Source organism: Crocuta crocuta, unplaced genomic scaffold (genome assembly GCF_008692635.1).
Source record: "Crocuta crocuta isolate KB4526 unplaced genomic scaffold, BGI_CrCroc_1.0 scaffold110, whole genome shotgun sequence".
Lineage (NCBI taxonomy): Eukaryota > Metazoa > Chordata > Mammalia > Carnivora > Hyaenidae > Crocuta > Crocuta crocuta.
In genome coordinates, this window is record NW_027527386.1 from 2,223,688 (window position 1) to 2,235,504 (window position 11,817).

The following is an 11,817-nucleotide window of genomic DNA, read 5'->3' on the forward strand; positions in this document are numbered from 1 at the left end:
CTGTTTTGGACGCTGTCATTCCCTCTCTCTCTGACCCTCCCCTGCTCATGCTGTCTCTCTCTCTCTCTCTCTCCTAGAAATAAATAAAACATTTAAAAAAAATAATAAAATAAAAATAATTACGTTATTTACATGTATTTGAGATCGACAATAAACGTAAGTGTATACATACACTTGTGCACACACACAGGCAGGTCTGGGGACAGGCCGTGTTTACCATGATCTATTTGCTAATCAGTGAGCCTTAGAGAAATTCTTCCATGCTCCCATGTACCATGCAGCTCACGACTTTGCTGAAATTAGGGTACCCTCTGCCTGTCTGCTTCTATTATTTGATCTAAGAAGCCAATAAAGACCCCCTTGGTGTGGCCTGTTCCGGGGGAGAGCCCAAGGGCTCCTGGTGCTTGGCGTCTGTCTTGTCCTCCTGTTTAGAGAGAAATGTTCATTCTTTAAGCAAATTTCTACCGGGTCCCGCTCTGCATGGCGGTATCTTGAGCCCTGGGATTAGGCCCATTGGCTGGAAACTGGTGTCCATGACTTGACAGTGTCCTAATTCCCCTGGTACCCCGCTGGCCTCCTTTTCAGCCCCCTTTGCCGGACTCCAGCATTGGGATACCCCAGCCCAGGGACACCCTCTCTGTCCACGTTCCCTTGGGGGAGGTCACGCAGCCTTAGAACGTGGGAGGTCCAAACCCCCGAGCCGAGGCCACCCTCTCCCTGATGCTCCTTATTCAACCGTCCACTGCCTGTTCAACTTCGCCGCTACCTGTCTTCCCCAAACCCGCCCATCATCGTGGTCCCTGACCCCCAGGAAACCTGGCAAGCCCTTTGGGTTGTCTGCCATCCCGCCCCCCCCGACATCTGACCCAGCAACAGCTCTTCTCCACCTGACCTTCACAACAGACGCCATTCTGTGGCGTCTGGGTGGCTCCGTCGGTTAAGCGTCCAACTCTTGATCTCAGCTCAGGTCGTGATCTTGCAGTTTGTGAGTTCGAGGCCCACATCAGGCTCTGTGCTGAAGGCGTGGAGACTGTTTGAGATTGTTTCTCTCTGCCCCTCCTCTGCTTGTGCTCTCTCTCTCTCAAAATAAATAAACACATTCAAAATACAAAATAGACTCGTTCTTCCTTCTGCCACTGTGGTCTCCATCTATGTTCCCCAGATGCCCACAGATCCCCGCTGGCCTCTCCGTGGCCTGCGTTGGGCTCTCACACGGTCGTCAGCGTGACCAATGGAGCATAGAGCAGGGCAGCTATGTGCTCAAAACAACACTAACGTCTCCCCATCATACTGTTTTGGGACACTTTTCTATTTTTTAATTTTAATTTTTTGGAAGGAAAAAATTTTAATTACATTCCTAAATAACCACACTTCTGTACTAATGGCACTGGGCTCCACGCACGTCCCCCAGGCTTGGAATGAGACAGAGCACAGCCACCCTCGCATCCTCTTCCGGGCCAACTAATTTTTTTACTTTTTACTTTTTTATTGTGATAAAATATATATGGCATGAAATTTACCATCTCAACCATTTTTTCCTGCGTGTGTCACTGACATCAAGCACACCCACACTGTCGTGCAGCCGTCCCCACCATGGGCTCCAGAACTTTCCAGCTCCCTACACTGAGACTCTGTCCCCGTGAAGCACTGACTCCCTGTCCCCTGCCCCACCCCCGGCTCCCACCATCTACTCTCTGTCTCTCTGGATGGGACGCCTCTAGGGACTGGGGTCATGCAAGACCTGTCCTTCTGTGTCTGGCCTCTGTCACTGTACACGGTGTCCTCTGGATCTGTCCACCCGGTGGCAGGTAGCAGGACGTCTTTCCTTTTTAAAGCCGAGTAATATTCCAGCGTGTGGATGGACCGCACTTGGTTAATCCATTTGCCTATCAATGGACATTTTGGTTGTTTCCACATTGAAAAAAAATTTTTTTTAATGTTTATTTATTTCTGAGAGACAGAGTAGGAGCAGGGGAGGGGCAGAGAGGGGGAGACACAGAATCCGAAGCAGGCTCCAGGCTGTCAGCACAGAGCCCGAAGCGGGGCTTGAACTCACAAACCAGGAGATCATGACCTGAGCCAAAGTCAGATGCTTAACTGACTGAGCCGCCCAGGCGCTCTGGTTGTTTCTACATTTTAGTATCGTGACTAATGCTGCTGTGAATATTGGTTCTGCCTTGCTTTTTAAAAATTTATGTCATCCATGTACCAAAAGATTCACTCCTTAAACTATATAATTCAGTGGTTTTCAGTGTATTCAAAAGCTCTACAATCATCACCACAATCTAATCTTAGAACATTTTCATCACCCCAAAAGGAAACGCCATCCCCCTTAGCAGTCACTGTCCCTCCCCAGGCCCCGCCCCCACGAGCCCCTTCCTGTTCGTCCATGAGCCTGTTCTAGATGTTTCACGCACGTGGACTCACACCCCGCGTGGCCTCCCGTGTCTGGTTCCCGCCCTGAGCGTCGTGTGCTCGGGGTCCAACCGCTGGACAGCGGAGGTGGACGCCTCGCTCCTGCTCCGGGCCGAGGGACGTGCGCGTGCGCGGTGGACAGGTTCATCCGTGGCCGTGCGCGTGCGCAGTGGACACGGCCCTCTGTGGACGGGCGCATGCGCGGTGGACGCACCGAATGAGGTGCGCGTGTATAGACGGACGCGAAGTGTTTCTGTACGCGTCAGTCCATGGACGTTTGGACTGTGTCTAGTCTTGGCTTGTTACGAATAACGCTGTTGTGGATTTTTGTGCACAAAGTTGCTGTGTGGACCAGATGTTGTCATTTCTCTTGGATACATACCTAGACTCGCTCTGTTAATTTCTGGAAGAAACACCACAGCTGCGCCACTGTGCATTCCCACCGGCGGTCGGGGTGGGGTGGGGGTTCCGGCTTCTCCCCAACCCCATCAACACTTGCTACTGTCTTTCTGAGTCTACCCATCCCAGCAGGGGTGGGTGAGGTGGTGTCTCATCGTGGTTTTGATTTGCATTTCCCTGATGACTAATGATGTTGGGCAACTTTTCATGAACTTTACGGCCCATTTGTATATCTTTTTTGGAGAAATGGCTACTAAAATCCTTTGCCCATTTAGAACAATGTGCTCACTCTGCTTTTATTGTTGAGTTTAAGACTTCTTTATATATTCTGACTAGTCAACCCTTATCTATGATGTGCAAATATTCTCTCCCCTCCTGTGGGTTTTTCTTTCACTTTCTTGACGGTGTTCTCTGAAGCACAAAAGTTGAGGAATGTTCCTTGAAAAATACTTTAAGTTTCTTGATAAATAATGTATGCTTTGGGGCGCCTGGCCGGGTCAGTCAGTAGAGCGTGCGATTGTTGATCTTGGGGTTTTGAGTTCCAGCTCCACGCGGAGCATAGAGAGTACTTACAAAAATAATATACACATGATCCAGAATTCAAAAAATCAAACACAGTGAACAGGTCTCTGACCCTGCCCCCCGCCCTCCTGTTTCCTCACCCCAGAAACCATTCCTGCTTGGGGTGCCTGGGGGGCTCAGTCAGTTAAGCGTCTGACTTAGGCTCAGGTCATGATCTTGCGATCGGTGGGTTCGAGCCCCGCATCGGGCTCTGTGCAGCCAGCTCAGAGCCTGCAGCCTGTTTCAGATTCTGTGTCTCCCTCTCTCTCTGCCCCTCCCCAGCTCATGGTCTGTCTCTCTCTGTCTCAAAAATAAATAAACGTTAAAAAATTTTAAAAAAGAAGCAATCCCTCCTTATGGTGACAAGAACTATCTGCTCAAAATATATAAATTTGCAGCCTAGTCAACAGAACCTGAAGTCAAGTCCACCCATTGACTCGCCATGTGTCTTTGGAAATTATTTAACTTCTTCTCTGGGTCTCGCGCCTTCATCCTGTACCTCAGGGATGATAAATGCAGCTACACGGAGGGACGAACCCTGCATGCAAAGGCAGAAGTCAGAAAAGGAAAGCTGATATTACTACTTAGCGTGGAATGAATTTGTTTTGAGACAAGTGCCAGGTACTTGTTAATTTTTGTGTCGCTCTATTGCTAACACGGAGCTGGTCAGGTGACACACTCCAAGGACCCTTCTCCAAGCATCCTGGGGGAGGGGAGGAGTGTCCTGCTGATCAAGTAAAACATGCTTTGAGTGTGTGTGTGGAGTTTTCAGCTTTGAAATGTGGGTTTCAGCGCTGCCCTGGCCAGGGACGGGGGGAGGGGGTAGTAGTAATGACAGCGACGGAATGACATTATGGTGTATTGAGGAGTTCTGCCACACTGTGCTATTGAAGAATGTTACCTGTACCACGTTGTCTCCCCCGTGTTACCACTGTAGGAAGTCAGAGTCATTATTTTCTAAAGGACACTGAGGATCAGAGAGGTTAAGTAATCTGCCCAAGGTCACACAGTAACTCAATCTTTTATACTGTATTAACTCTAAAAATAGTATCTACTTGGGTATGTTGGAGGAGGTGAAGGGAGTAGGATCTGAGGAATGGAGCTCAGGACAAAGCTTTGCCTCCTTCCCTGTTTTCACTGCAGGGACAGGAGTGAGCATGGGGGGTGGGGGCGGGGTATGCCATCCTGGCATATCCTTGAAGGAGCCACCCCCGGCCTTTCTGGCAGGGTCCAGAGTCAGGTGAGTGCTGGATTTGACGTCCTTGCCCATTGTCCCTCTCCCGGCCTCAGTTTTCTCCTATATGAGATGGAAATTATATAACTCCTGCTTCTCCGGGCGTGATGAGGTTTAGATTCAACGCCAATCTTCTATAGGCATCTATATGCATTCCCTGCCCCTTCTGAAGCAGTTTATCCTCTGTGGAGAAACGGTGCAGGATATTCGGAGCTGCCTGGTGCAGGAAGGGAAACTGAGTCACCCAGTGGGTGGAGCTTGGGGTGAAGGGGGTGAGGCCATTTAGCAGCAAGGCCCGAGCTCCAGTTATCTGCAGTCCAAGCTCAGCCCGAGACCTGCAGCTTGTCAGTCTGCTTGGCCCCTGTAATCCTAAGACTGATGGCAGAGTGGTTTAAGGAAGGAAAAAGGGCTTATATCCCAGGCAGGGTCGTTAGAGCAAAGTCCCTGGGTGCCGCCCTCACCGGGACCCACGTGGCCCCTCCCTCAGTCCCTTCCTACCTACTAGGGGCTGGTTTCAGTCCTGGGGCTGGCACTTCCCCTCTGGGGGCCTCCCGGGTTTCCCCTAGAAGCCAAATTATTATTACAAAAGCCGATTCAACCCGTTTGGGAGTTGAAAGGCGCCTTTAATATGTTGTATGAAGAGGCAATAAAGTACCAGGGGCGGTGGGAGGCTTTGAAGTCCGAGAAGGACAGACCGAGTCCACTTCACCCATGGCAAGGCAAGTAATGGTGGTAATAATGATAATAACAGTAAATAATAATGATTATAACGCGATTGGATGTTAGAGTGGAGGTAAACAGGACCCGGGACAGAGCCAGCCACTCGAGAAGCGCTCAGTAAAAGGCAGCTATAAAGCAGGTGTCAGCCCTCTCCGTTCGAAGGAAGGAGGAAGGGGAAACTGAGGCCCAGAGCCCCCCACGCGGCTGATCGCGCCGGCCAGCCCTCCCCAGGCGCCTACTATGTGCAGCGGGCAGCCGGCCGGGCCGGGTCAGGCTGTTCTCACCGCGCGTCCCCTCCTCCCCCTCCCCCGTGCCCCGCCGGACCTCTCCCACGACCGGGGAGGAAGTGGGAGAAATGGACAAGGAAAAAAGTTGGGCTGAGCCAACGCCTCCCCACTCCCATCTCTGCCCCTCCGGAGCCACGCAGACCCTTGCGCGAGCGGCCCGCAGGACCCAGACGTCCGGGGCCCGGTCCCCGTCCAGCCCAGCGGCCCGTAGTTGGGTGGGGGAACTCGGAAGGCCGGGAAAACAACCGCCCAGCCCGCCCCTCGCCAACCCCTTCCCCCGCTACGCCCCTGGCGCAGCGGGCGGAGGCGACTCTTTTATATAATCGCGGGCAGGCAGGTTGGCTGTTTCATTTAGGGANNGGCCGCGCGGCTCCGGCCCCCGGGGAGGGGGTGGAGAGCACCCCTCTCCTCCCGTCCGCGCCCCCAAAGCGCGTGACCCCGTCTCCTCTGGCCCAGACCCCCCTCCTTCCCCTTGACGCCACCACCACGTGCGAACCCTGAGCCTAGGCAGAGGAGGGGGTGAGCTGGTGGGATCCGGCCCCCTCCCTCGCCCTTCCTCCCTCCCTGGCTTGGGAACCAGGCCCCCTCCCCCAGCCCGGGGCCTGGGAACCAGGCAGGGGCCTGAGCTGAGCGCCGGGGCCAGTGCACCCCCCCCCACCTCCCGGGCACAGGCCTTTGCGGGTTCTGGGTGGCACTGCCCGTGCTGGCTGGCTGGCTGGGGTGCCTGGTGGACCGCAGCAAGAGACTGCTGTCCAGCCGGGCTGGGGCACCCAGTGGGCGCCCACTAAATGTTTGGGGAATGCAGCCAGCAGAGGAGTGAGCGGTAGGGGAAGGCAGACAACTCCTCCCCCCCAACCCCCAGCCAGGCGGCGGAAGTGAGAGAAGTGCTAGTGCCCCTTCCCCGGGAGTGCCCACCTGGTTCACCCATGGGTGGCAGGCTCGGTTTACTACCCCCCGTCACTGCCAGCTGCCTGCTCCTCCTCCGGGAGCAGGGCCGGCTGGAGAGGGCATCCGGGATGCCGTGTCAGACCCCCCCCCACTACAACACGGCCAGGGCGTAACCCTGAGTGTGCCGCTCCCACACTGGGGGGGCCTCCGCAGGACCGGCCGATCACTTCCTATTGGCAGAGCTGGTCTTGGGAGAGGTCCGGGGAGTCCGGGCTGGGCTCCGTGCTGGGGGCGTTTTCCCCTGGGGGCCACCCCCCAGTGGGGCCCCTAGAGTGCACGGGGCCTGGCACTTGTCGGCTGGGCTCGGGGCTCTGTTTACCGCCAGCCATCGCTGTGGAGACGGAGCCTAGGGGAGAAGGGGGGGCAGAAGCCGGTGACTGGAAGAGCGGAGGCCTGGGATCCGCATGCCTAATGAGGGAAAGAGGAGCCAACGGGGACACTGAAATTTTAATTCGTGGGTCACTTTGGGGGGGTGTTTATTATTCAGTTCTGATTGGCTGCGTGGTGGCCAGTCAGCACCCTGGCCCAGCCGGGCCGGGAGCCGCGAGAAACTCTCCTCGCAGGCCCTCGGAGCAGCAGCAGGGGGTGGCCGCAGGGAGCTGATGTGCCCTTTTCTCTGTGTGGGAGACTGAGGCCTGGCAGAGCCCCGTCCCCTCCAGAGGGGAAGGTTCCTGAGGCCGTCGCAAGTACTCGCGTTTGCTTCTTCCCTTCCTTTCTCTTCCTCGGGGCCCTCTGACCTATAGCTGGGTCAGGCTGGTGGCAGTCCCCTTTGCCACAGGAGGAAACCAAGGCTGGGAGGGGAGGCTAGACACGCGTGTGGGGACCCGGGGTGGGGGTGGGGGTGGCTTACGGCCATCCTCGGAGCAGGTGCCGTGTTGGGCAGGGGAGACTGAGGTCCAGGGGGAAGCAGAGAGCAGCCCAAGGTCACGTAGCTGGAGCTGGGTCTGACCCTGGGGGTCCCGCCTCCGGGCTCCAGTTGAGGCCCAAGCCTTCCTTCCTCGCGGCTGAGGGGCGCCCACCCCCTTGTCTTCCAGGGGGCCTGGGGGTTGAGGCCAAATAGAGATTTCCTGGGGCTTATGAAACCCTTTGTCCAGAAAGGACAGCGAGGCTCAGAGAGGGCCAGCAAGGTGCCCAAGGTCACACAGCGTGAGCCCCTTGTCCTCTCACCTCCCAGCCTTCTGTGGCAGGCACTTTTATGGCTCGCTAAGGCCTTCCCTGCCCGCTCTGAGCCACAGTCCTGCACCTTGGCACCTTGGCCCCTGGAGACGGGCAGGGCTCTGGGTTTTATGACCCATCATACCCAAGATGACTGAGGTCACCTCTCGAAGAGTCTCAGGGCCAGCCGCCCCTCTGCAGCAGAGCTGGCGCGAGGTCTGGGGTTGCGAACGACCCGCTAGCTGCTGCGTGACCTTGGACAAGCCCCTCGGCCTTTTGGAGCCGCGGCGCCTCCCTGTTGTAAATCGGGAGTGTAGGGTTCTCCCCGGGTGGTGCCTGTGGCCTCTCCTTCCCTCCCTCATGGAGCGAGCACCTGGGTCAGCTCAGGGCTCCGCGGGGATTCTGCCGGAGTGTGTCGCCAGCCCGGCCACTTGAGACACGCAGAGCCCCCCACCTGTCACCTTGTGCTCCAGGCACCTGATGGACCATAAACTGCCTTGCAACAGCCCTGGGCAGCGGGGACCAGAGGAACAGGCTTGGGTGGGGGCGGGTGCCGTCCAGCCCCAGCCCAGCCCTCACCTCCGCCTGAGGTCTCCTTGGGGAGGTCACCGCCCCTCTGCCAGCCTCCGTCTCTGCCATCAGCCCAGATCTGTGGTCCTGAGGGTTTAGCCCATGACTCCCCAGGAGTTTGCTGGGTGACTGTCGAGCGGTGTCAGGGCCTGGGGGAGTCCTGGGTCCCTATTCTGGTGACCAGGGGTCAGGGCCCCTGTCTGAGTTCACAGATGTCAGCGGGACTCTGGTCGTGCCCCAGGCTCCCTGTGTGACCTCAGGTAAACCTCTCCAGTTTCTGAGGCAGGGGCAGCTCTGAGGGGGCGTGGGAATAAGCTGTCCTCAGCCCCAGGGCCCCCAGGGTAGGGGGACGCAGTCCCTTGCGGGTACCCAAGGGCAGTGTGGAGGAGGAGGGAAGGAGCCTTCAAAGGACCAGGCAGGCGGTACAGAGCCAGTGGGCTCCGCTGTGTGACCCTGAGCAAGTCACTTCCCCCTCCCTGAGCCTCAGTTTCCTGACCTGCATGTAAATGGGGCAGTGATTGGAGACCCGTGAGGACCCACGTGCAGATCGAGGTCGGCCCGGGTCGGGCAGCCCCTGCCCTCGGGGCCCAAGTCCTGAGCGCGGCGCCCCAAAGCGCGGAAGGCGCCCTGCGGAGAATCTGGCGCTCGCGAGGAGCCTGGCCAGAGGACCGGCCCCTCCATCTGTCCCCCCAGCAGGCTGTGAACGGCCACTCGGTGGAAGTGTCCCCACCCACGCCTTTCTGGTTTAACTGGAGAACCAGTCCCGTCCCACCTCCCGTCAGGATGTGTTTGACCAGGGGGGTGGGGGGGTGCTGGCGGGTTTGTGGGCACAGGACACTAGGCCCCAGCGGGCCGGGCTTAGCCCTCCACCTGCCCGGGGTGGGGGCCGGGTGCAGGCAGCTCCTGGGAGCAGTCAGGCCTCGGGGGAGGGAGGGAGAGGTTTGGAGACAGGATGGGTCCCAGAGGCCAGCCAGCCCCCTTCTGGGCATTTTGAACCAGCAGGTACAGCCTGAGCGAGGGTGGGTTAGATGGTGAAGGGATTCTGAGAAGCCTGGCTTTACTTACCCCCAGGTGATGGTCAGCTCATTCCTTCTAACTCCAGAGCCACGAGTGGCTCTGTCTTCCCAGGGCTTCCTCTTGGAACCCGGTACTGGTGTCAGGCCTGTTACTTCCTGACCCGTGACAGCCCTCGAGAGCGTGGGAACAGGGTGAGCCTCACCCCCACCCATGAGTTGGGGGGTCAGATGGGGAACCCCATGACCTCTTCATTGCCCCCCCGCAACTTCCCACCGGCCCGCAGCCTTCCTGCCTCTGGCCCTTTAAGGCCTGGGCAGGAAGCCCCTCCCCATTTAGGGCAATAAATGGACACATAAAATGGCCGAGGGCTTGTTTGCTGGTGTCTGGCCTGGCGCGAGGCCTGTGAGGACAGGCGGGCTGGCAGCCCGGCAGCCACCCTGAGCCATTGGTGCCCCCCACTCCCTAATCGGGACGCTGCATTCCTGTCCCATTAAACCCCAAGCCGGGGACCGGGCCAGGCAGGGATTGGCACCAGGTCAGGGCGGGGTTACCCGTTGGGACCAACCTCGCAACACAGGCTGCTGGCCTGGGAGGGGGCGGGGGCGGCTGGGTGTGGGCCTGGCGACCGCACCTGGGCACCAGACTTGCTGTGTGACCTTGGGCTGGCCACCCACCCTCTCTGGGCCTGGTTTTCCCCTCCAGGTGAGGGCTCCTCCCCCCTGGCTTCCTCCTGGGGCCTCACCACATGCTCCTGGGGCCTACCACCACAGGCAGGAGGTGGGGAGGGGGCTGAGCTCCTGGAGTAATGTTCAGAGGTTAAGTTCGGAGCCCCCCCTCTGCAAGGAAGCTGGTCAGTGAACAGCCTCACTGGGCCTTTGGGGACTGGCAGTGGTACACAGTAGGTCCTCAGGCAGTTTGCTGAATAGGTGGGGGGTGGGACCCTGGGCCTGGAGCAGCCCCAGTCCCCTTGGCCCTTGTGACCTCTGAGGAAACTGAGGCACAGAGGGGTTCTGCCTCTTGTCCGGTGTCCTACAGCTTGGAAGTGGAGGAGCTGGGATTTGGGCCCAGACCGTCATGCATGGTACCTAGTGGGTGTTAGAGGTCCCTTCTTTGGTTTCCTGCCCTACTCTGTGGAGGGGTGGGTAGAGAGGCCTAAACCCCTCATTAAGCTGTCCCCTGCCCCCCCCTTCAGGAAGACAGCAGGTGGCAGTTACCTGCCCACCCCCTGCTGGCCGCCCCCTCTCCTTCCTGAAGACTATGGGGGGAGGAGGAGGAGGCCCGCCCCACCCCTCACCTTGCACCTGACCTTGGGAAGCTTGGTAAATGCAGCCTCCTCCTCCGNGTAATGTTCAGAGGTTAAGTTCGGAGCCCCCCCTCTGCAAGGAAGCTGGTCAGTGAACAGCCTCACTGGGCCTTTGGGGACTGGCAGTGGTACACAGTAGGTCCTCAGGCAGTTTGCTGAATAGGTGGGGGGTGGGACCCTGGGCCTGGAGCAGCCCCAGTCCCCTTGGCCCTTGTGACCTCTGAGGAAACTGAGGCACAGAGGGGTTCTGCCTCTTGTCCGGTGTCCTACAGCTTGGAAGTGGAGGAGCTGGGATTTGGGCCCAGACCGTCATGCATGGTACCTAGTGGGTGTTAGAGGTCCCTTCTTTGGTTTCCTGCCCTACTCTGTGGAGGGGTGGGTAGAGAGGCCTAAACCCCTCATTAAGCTGTCCCCTGCCCCCCCCTTTCAGGAAGACGGCAGGTGGCAGTTACCTGCCCACCCCCTGCTGGCCGCCCCCTCTCCTTCCTGAAGACTATGGGGGGAGGAGGAGGAGGCCCGCCCCACCCCTCACCTTGCACCTGACCTTGGGAAGCTTGGTAAATGCAGCCTCCTCCTCCGTCCCTTTTCCGGGTGCCCACCACCGGGCCTTTGCCTCTACTGGTCCCCATGCTCAGGATGCTCTTCCCACAATCCCAGGGTCCTTCCAGGGTGATACCTGCTTGCTCCTGGGACCAGGTGAAGGCACTCCTGACCTCACCGTGGCCTGGCCTGTGGTCGGCTGTGTGCCCTTGCCCAGGTCTCCCCACCTCTCTGAGTCTCTCCTTGTCTGTAAAGCCCAGGGCTTCCAGCGGGAAGGATGAAATAAAGGTACCCAGTTAGTTCCCGAGTCGCCCAGGGCGCGCAGGAGGCCCTGGGACGGCTCAACAGGCCTGCGTTCTGCCGCCTTGGAAAAAGCGCAGCAGATGACCCTGGGTTAGCTCAGAGGTGGGAGCGGGGAGCGTGCCAGCTAGGTGGGCGGGGCTGGGTGTGGGCTCACTCCAGCGCATAGCTCTGTGGTCTTTGGTTCATCCGGTGTGCTGCGCCCCTACTGTGCGCCAGGGGCGGGGGNCAGCAGATGACCCTGGGTTAGCTCAGAGGTGGGAGCGGGGAGCGTGCCAGCTAGGTGGGCGGGGCTGGGTGTGGGCTCACTCCAGCGCATAGCTCTGTGGTCTTTGGTTCATCCGGTGTGCTGCGCCCCTACTGTGCGC

The 11,817-nt window shown here is 58.2% G+C and overlaps 1 protein-coding gene and 1 long non-coding RNA gene across 3 annotated transcripts in view; one reads left to right on the forward strand and one right to left on the reverse strand.

Annotated features, from left to right (window-relative positions):
• Positions 1-142: 142 nt before the first annotated feature.
• Positions 143-2,542, reverse strand: LOC144221578 (uncharacterized). 2 transcript variants are annotated; one of them, XR_013332111.1, is made up of 4 exons: positions 2,418-2,542; positions 1,742-1,886; positions 893-1,015; positions 143-424 (listed from the first exon to the last, which is right to left on the reverse strand). It is a non-coding gene; the product is annotated as an uncharacterized LOC144221578 (long non-coding RNA). The 2 variants fall into 2 exon arrangements; XR_013332110.1 differs by having other exon boundaries at positions 893-1,078.
• An 8,217-nt stretch (positions 2,543-10,759) lies between these two features.
• The window catches only part of ZBTB7A (zinc finger and BTB domain containing 7A), a 22,130-nt gene continuing 21,072 nt past the window's right edge, over positions 10,760-11,817 (forward strand). Inside the window, 1 exon segment of the mRNA XM_077751751.1 lies at positions 10,760-11,166. The gene's annotated coding sequence lies outside the window, so the exon portion shown is untranslated.